Source organism: Octopus bimaculoides, chromosome 16 (genome assembly GCF_046866305.1).
Source record: "Octopus bimaculoides isolate indiv1 chromosome 16, ASM4686630v1, whole genome shotgun sequence".
NCBI classification, from domain to species: domain Eukaryota; kingdom Metazoa; phylum Mollusca; class Cephalopoda; order Octopoda; family Octopodidae; genus Octopus; species Octopus bimaculoides.
In genome coordinates, this window is record NC_142943.1 from 49,760,693 (window position 1) to 49,767,248 (window position 6,556).

The window sequence follows — 6,556 nt, forward strand, 5'->3', positions numbered from 1 at the left end:
TGATCCAAGACTTTTGTAGATGATATTTGCACAAGCCCCCATACTATGAAACTGAAATCTAAAACTATCTGGTCACCAAGTGAGCTTCTAAACTACATAGGCATGTCTAAAACATTTCAAATTTATATCTTGTACTGCTTGTTTCCATAGGTTTAAATGTTTTCCCAATTATTTCATTTCTTTTTTATCTTTCAAATTGAAATGTTTGCTTTCTTCTTATGCAGAAACATGTTAAGTGTTTCATTAAATTTTATAAACATATCTGACAATAGATTAGGATAAGCCAATCTTTATAATTGTAGGATCCTGTAAGATTTTAGTTATTTTCAGGTAAACCCCATTCTTTTTTTTTTTGTTGCTTTTAGTCTATTAGTTCTTTCAAAGTTTATTCCTTGGGGAAACTTAACATTTCTGTCTGCAGGGAAAGTTTACTGAATTTGAGTCCCATGTCTTCTAATATTGTATTATCTAGGATACAAATTGAATTTTCCAGAAGAAAATTTACAATAAAAAAATACCAGGTCGACTTATACACCAAGACGTCTTTGGGGGACCAAAGCGTCCTTGTGAAATGCAGCAGAATTTGGAAAGATAATGACAATGTTTGAATGTTTAGACTACATCATCATCATCATCATCATCGTTTAACGTCCGCTTTCCATGTTAGCATGGGTTGGACGATTTGACTGAGGACTTGTGAACCAGATGGCTACACCAGGCTCTACATGTTTATCCTAAATACTATATCGACTTGTATGCCAGAAATATGGTAGATGGCTTTTCTATCGATTTGTGATAGTGTTTATTATTTTAATCTATGACCATACTGAGATTTGAATAAATTTTTTGCCAGTGCTTACTGTTTGAGGAATCTGGTGAATCAGGCTCAATGCTTTGCAAATTTATTTTTAGTTTGAAATCTTGCATTTTTCCTACCATTGGTACTCTGCCATTGCCACATATCCATGACACCTATCTCTTTATAAAAATATGGTTTACTGACTAAAACAACTTCATGTCTTGTATGTCCGTCTAATGATTATCAAATAGCAAGTTCTTTGCTCACTGTTTGCCTTATGAATATCTGACAAATGCCGATAATTGCGTAGTATTTGCATTGTTGGTTGATTTTTATCCAATTGAATTACAAATTTAGTACTTTAACTCTGTCAATAATTTGCACAAATTAGTTATTGCAAATTTTTGCAATTTTATATACTGTATTTCAAATTGCATTATATTTCACAGATGAATTTTCTTTTATTGCATCTGCTTTGTTTGTTTCAAAAATATTTTTCTTGTGATTCTACTCATTGTTGATAGCCCAAACTTCTTTCTCAATCATCTCGGGCAATGTGTCTCAACCATTTTTGATCTATAGGCCCTTTTGATACCTGTTGTACTCAGATGGGCCCTTATAGCTATTCTATGTTTAAAAAATCATATTGTGTTTTTATAATTAAATATTATTAGGAATTGTATTAAATATTGTTAAAATATGTTGTGAATAGCAGAAGTACAACAAATTTATTGCAGATAAATTTTAACAACAAAATCTTATATGGCTCTCTGAGGGCCATATGGACCCCAATCGAGAACCAATGGTCTAGGGTTTCGTTCTTTCTTTCTTGCTTTTAATCCTCCAATGCGGAGTATAGGCCACTTATAATTGAATTCCATGTCGCATAATTTCTCGCTTCTGTACTTATACTCTGCCATGTATGTCCCCCTTTCTCTAGTTCCTTTTGTGTTGATCTACGCCACAAGTTCTTAGGCCTACCCATCTTTCTATATTCATCTGGATTCCACTGTAAAGCGCTTTTCGCTGCATTTGGTGTGTCCCTTCTAATTGTGCTACCAATCCACTTCCACTTTTTCTTAAATATTTGCTCTCTAATCGGAACTTGGGTTTCTTAGCTTCTAAATTTACGTAAGATTGATGCTTTTGGTAGTTTCCTTGAATCAGTGTATTTAAAAAAAAAAAAAAATCACTATTGTGTTTTGAAGATTTCAGCAGTCTTTAAAAAACAAGATTTGCTTGCAGCAGAAGTAAGTATTGTATTAAGATGTCTTTCCTGATTTAGCAGTTTCCATTCTTTCATTTACTAAATATTTCTTACATGGTTCCTTCCTCTTTGGTACTGAATGACCTCAGGATACATTCCACCATTCTTTTATGCATGGTGTATTGTATTCAGGAAAAGTTGTAGAATGCCTCATATTTATTCCCAGGGCATGTACTGACAGTGACTCTAGAATTACAATTCTGTTCCCCGTCAGGTTCCGTGCATCTTGGTTGTGGAGTGTTTGCGGGCTGATAGCAAAAAGCTTGGAATTACCTAGCATTAAATTGCATATTATCATTCTTCAGCCTAGAGAGAAAGAGAGGGGGAGGGAGAGAAAATGGGAGAGGGCGAAGGTGGAATGGGGGATCCCTGTGCATGTGTGTGTACATGTCTATGTTGATATTTAGTTGATTTAATGGAATCAGTGTTTGGTCTTGATAATCTTTTGGAACTGTCTCAGCAAGTTGGCATAGTACTCTCCATCGATAGTGTTGCCCTTTTGAAGATGGTCAATAAACAGAACACCTTTTGCGTCTTCCAAAAATGAGACCATCACTTTCCGTGCAGATGAAACACCCTTGGCCTTCTTTGAAGCAGGTGAGGTGGGGTGTTTCCACTGCATGAATTGTCTGTTTGTCTCCGGCTCAAAGTGGTGAAGCCAACACTCACCCTGGCTTGGGAAAAGTTCAAGGAAACCAGCTGGATCTACCTCAAACAATGTCAGATTTTCTTGTGATGTGATCAGCCTTGTGCACTTTTGATCAGGTGTCAAAGGACGTGGCGCTCACCAAGCAGAAACCTTCGTCATGGATATTTGATTTAGAGTCAATCGCCTGTTATTTTATGACATGCATAACCAAAGAGGTGCATTTGTATCTATTTACCTTTCTATAAATAATACATATATGTATGTGCATGTATGGGTGCATTTGTACACGCACGCACACGCACTCACACATACACACTGTTTCACACATAACGGACTCTAACTTTCGACTAAGAAAATGAAGTGTATTCACTTACGTACATGCACTTTTTACCCGGTTTTGACCAACATCGACATATTTCGTTCAACTTTCACGCATGCACATCCAGAAGCCATGATGGAAAACTATGTTTTTACTTTTGCATACAGAATATCTCATATGGTACACAATTTATTTTTAACGTACAAGATCGTGGGCGTTCGGCCATGCCTTTTCCAATCCTACCTACGTTTGCAATTTGTTACATTATTATGAGGTACCCTGTATAAAATTGATGTGTGTGTCTATAATATATAAAACACTCCTCTCTCCCTCTCCCCCTCTCTCTCTCTCTCTCTCTATCTATCTATCTATCTATCTATCTCCCCTTAGACATATATGTATATATTCGTTAGTCCAATATAGCTTCTTTTTGAACTTGTTATACCCCGGAATATAACAAGTTATACCCTGGTATATATATATATATATATACATACATACACACACACAAATATCTACATAATATATGTGTGCGTGTGTGTGTGTGCTTGTCTGTGTATGAACACAAATCCATTTATATAGCTTTATATTTATTTTATCTTATGATTGTTAACCCTCTCTCACCTGTTCATAACAACAATTTCCACTAATCTCATCCAGTCCACCCCTCTAAAAAATATCAGCAACAAGAAGTTAACAAACCAACTAAAAACGAATGAAAGATATAGAATTACAGTTTTATGGAAACTATATTCAATTTAATAGTAATTTTTTTTTAAAGTTAATGACGCAAATTCTTATTGTCACGCAAGCTAAACATCGTATGGCAACTCAAATTTGAAAGTGTCCATTGTTCAGCAATGCTGGATAACAAAATGTTCTATACACTGAATAATTTCACATTAATATATTTTGTTTTAAAGTAGCAGAATTTTCTTTTACAGTCTGACGAGGAAAAACAAAACAACATAAGAAATAAAAGCAAAACGAAGTGAAAGAAAGATGTTTTAAAGCAAAGAGTGTTTCGTTCATCTGAATATTAAATATCTCAAAAGTCGCATAAGGTCACGACATATTCGTTTGAGGGAAGACTTCATAAAATAAACGAGTGTCTGTAGATGCGAGGTATTTATATTTTATCATATTCAAGAAAGACGAAAGGTGAAGTCAGTTCTAATGGGATTAGAATAGAAACAGAATTAGACACTGCAAGGCAAGTTGTTCTCTGTCTTACCGTTTCTGCCTCACATCGCTCTCTAATTAGCCGGATATTTGCACTCACGTTCATGCATTAACACACGATATACACATGTATGCACAAACACACAACGATACATACACTTATATCCTTAGTTCTTTATTACCTCCTCCTTAGCGAAGGCGGGGGTATTGTTTTCAGTCATATTTGTTTGTTTGTCCGTGGACAAGATATCTTAAGAACCACTGGATGGATTCGGATGAAACTTTCAGGGATGTTTCGCCTCGTGACTGGCACGAATTGATTAGATTTTGGTATCGATCCGGTACCGGACAAGAATTCTGGATTATTTCTCCAGTTTTTTTTTTACTTAATTTTTGAGAGCGGTCGGGTTCAGTTTTAGTATTCTCGTTTGTGAGAGCAGCCGAGTTTATTTCAGATATTCTCATTTCGAAAATCGTCTCTGGTTAATCGTTGAGAGGACGTCGGTGTTGCCTTGGCGGAGGTTTGCGCTCTTTGAGTGCTCTTGCTCGAATTGTATTATTCCGATTATGGCAAGGCTGGAACATCCTCATGATATATCTATGTTGACACACACACACACGTGCATAAGGCAAAGGGAGAAATTATGTTGCATATTTAACTTGTTTTGTGTATTGACGTAGTCAGGGGAATTATTCCAATTGGACGCGTGAGGAGCACATTGTGAGGTTCAACGATTCATCACTCGTTTAATGCATGACACAGAGCGAAGGTAACAGAACAGGATTCTGCACAGTACTTTTGAAAGTGCAGTGCAGAATCCAATATGTCTGTGCGTATATTTACTATTCTACTATTTTCGCTCATTGGCAGTAGCTATACTGTAACACACACACACACACACGTACATATTTACATATATATGTGTGTGTCTATGCGAGAATAGGCGTATATCTATGTATGTGCTTCTCTTTTTGTGAGCATTTGGTGTATTTGTGAATATGTTAAAGTGAATATCTTAATGTTTTCGGACACGTGTGAGTTCTTGTGCAAATGAGAGAAAGATTTAGTTGTTAGTAATTGTCTCACGTAAATCTGTTTTAGAAGTGAAAGTTTCGGCATCGTTGTAGAATTAATCACACCTTTCGCAATGATCCGTTATTGCCTCTCTCTTACCATCTCTCTCTCTCTCTCTCTCACTTCGATCAGTCAGTTCGTTTACTCAGTGTTGCAGAGAACAGATTCATTGGAATTTATTCAAACCTGGACGGAAAGCAATTTTTACTTTTTTGATTCCTGAAATTAATCTGATTGTTGTCGTCGTCGTCATGGCCATTATCATCGTCGACGTCGCCGTTGTTGTTGTTGTTGATGATTTTGATGATGATGATGATGATGACGATGATGATGATGATGATGATGATTGTTGTTGCTGTTGTTCAGCCTCGAATTAATCCTGATCGGACAGACCTATAATTAAATCCCTTCCAGTACTGACTCTCTCGTCTTTGTAAAGGTATGCCCGACTCTGTGTCTTTTTATTCTTTTCAATGATTTATGAGCATATATGTCTTCTATTTTTAGCAGATGAAGCGATCACATCGAGGCACCGTCATTAGTTTAATAATCTTTATTATTGTTGTTGTCGGTGGTGGTGGTGGTGGTGGTGGTGGTGGTGGTAGTGTTGGTGCTGATGTTGTTGTTAGCCACAAATCAAATCTGATCGAGCAGACCCATTTTGAAAGGCATTCCAGCCATGACCCCCCACTTACCATTAAAAGCATGTAGAAATACATTATCTAATGTGTTCTTTCAATTTCATAGATAGTAGGATATGATTTGTGGGGAATTTGGTGGTTATTTCTAGCTAGGCGAATGTCCTCTCATTGACTCTGGTTGTAGTGTAACACCATGAAGCAAAGAAATTCTTTCGTGCATTCATTTTTGGTGTCCATACTATGTGATGGTGTTGGAGATGATGGTGGTAGTGGTGGTGTTGGAGATGATGGTGGTAGTGGTGGTGTTTGAATAGGGAAGAGTGCGCGATGATGATGACAACGACGACGATGATGATAGGTATAGAGATGCCGACGATGAAGGCGAAGTCAATGTCAACTACAGATCTGATAACCCTCGGCGGAATATGAATGCAAAAGGGTAGTAAATTTCAACTAAAAGCCAGGCGTTCTTTTACCGAAACTCCGACAATTCTAGTCTCCAGTTCAATGCTTTTTCTAAACTGATAGAAAATAAGTGATGTTGGATGACTTTTCAGACAACAAGCCGACACCCAAGCTCGCCGATCAGCTGAAAATTTCTCATAACCATTTTCCTTCCTTTTA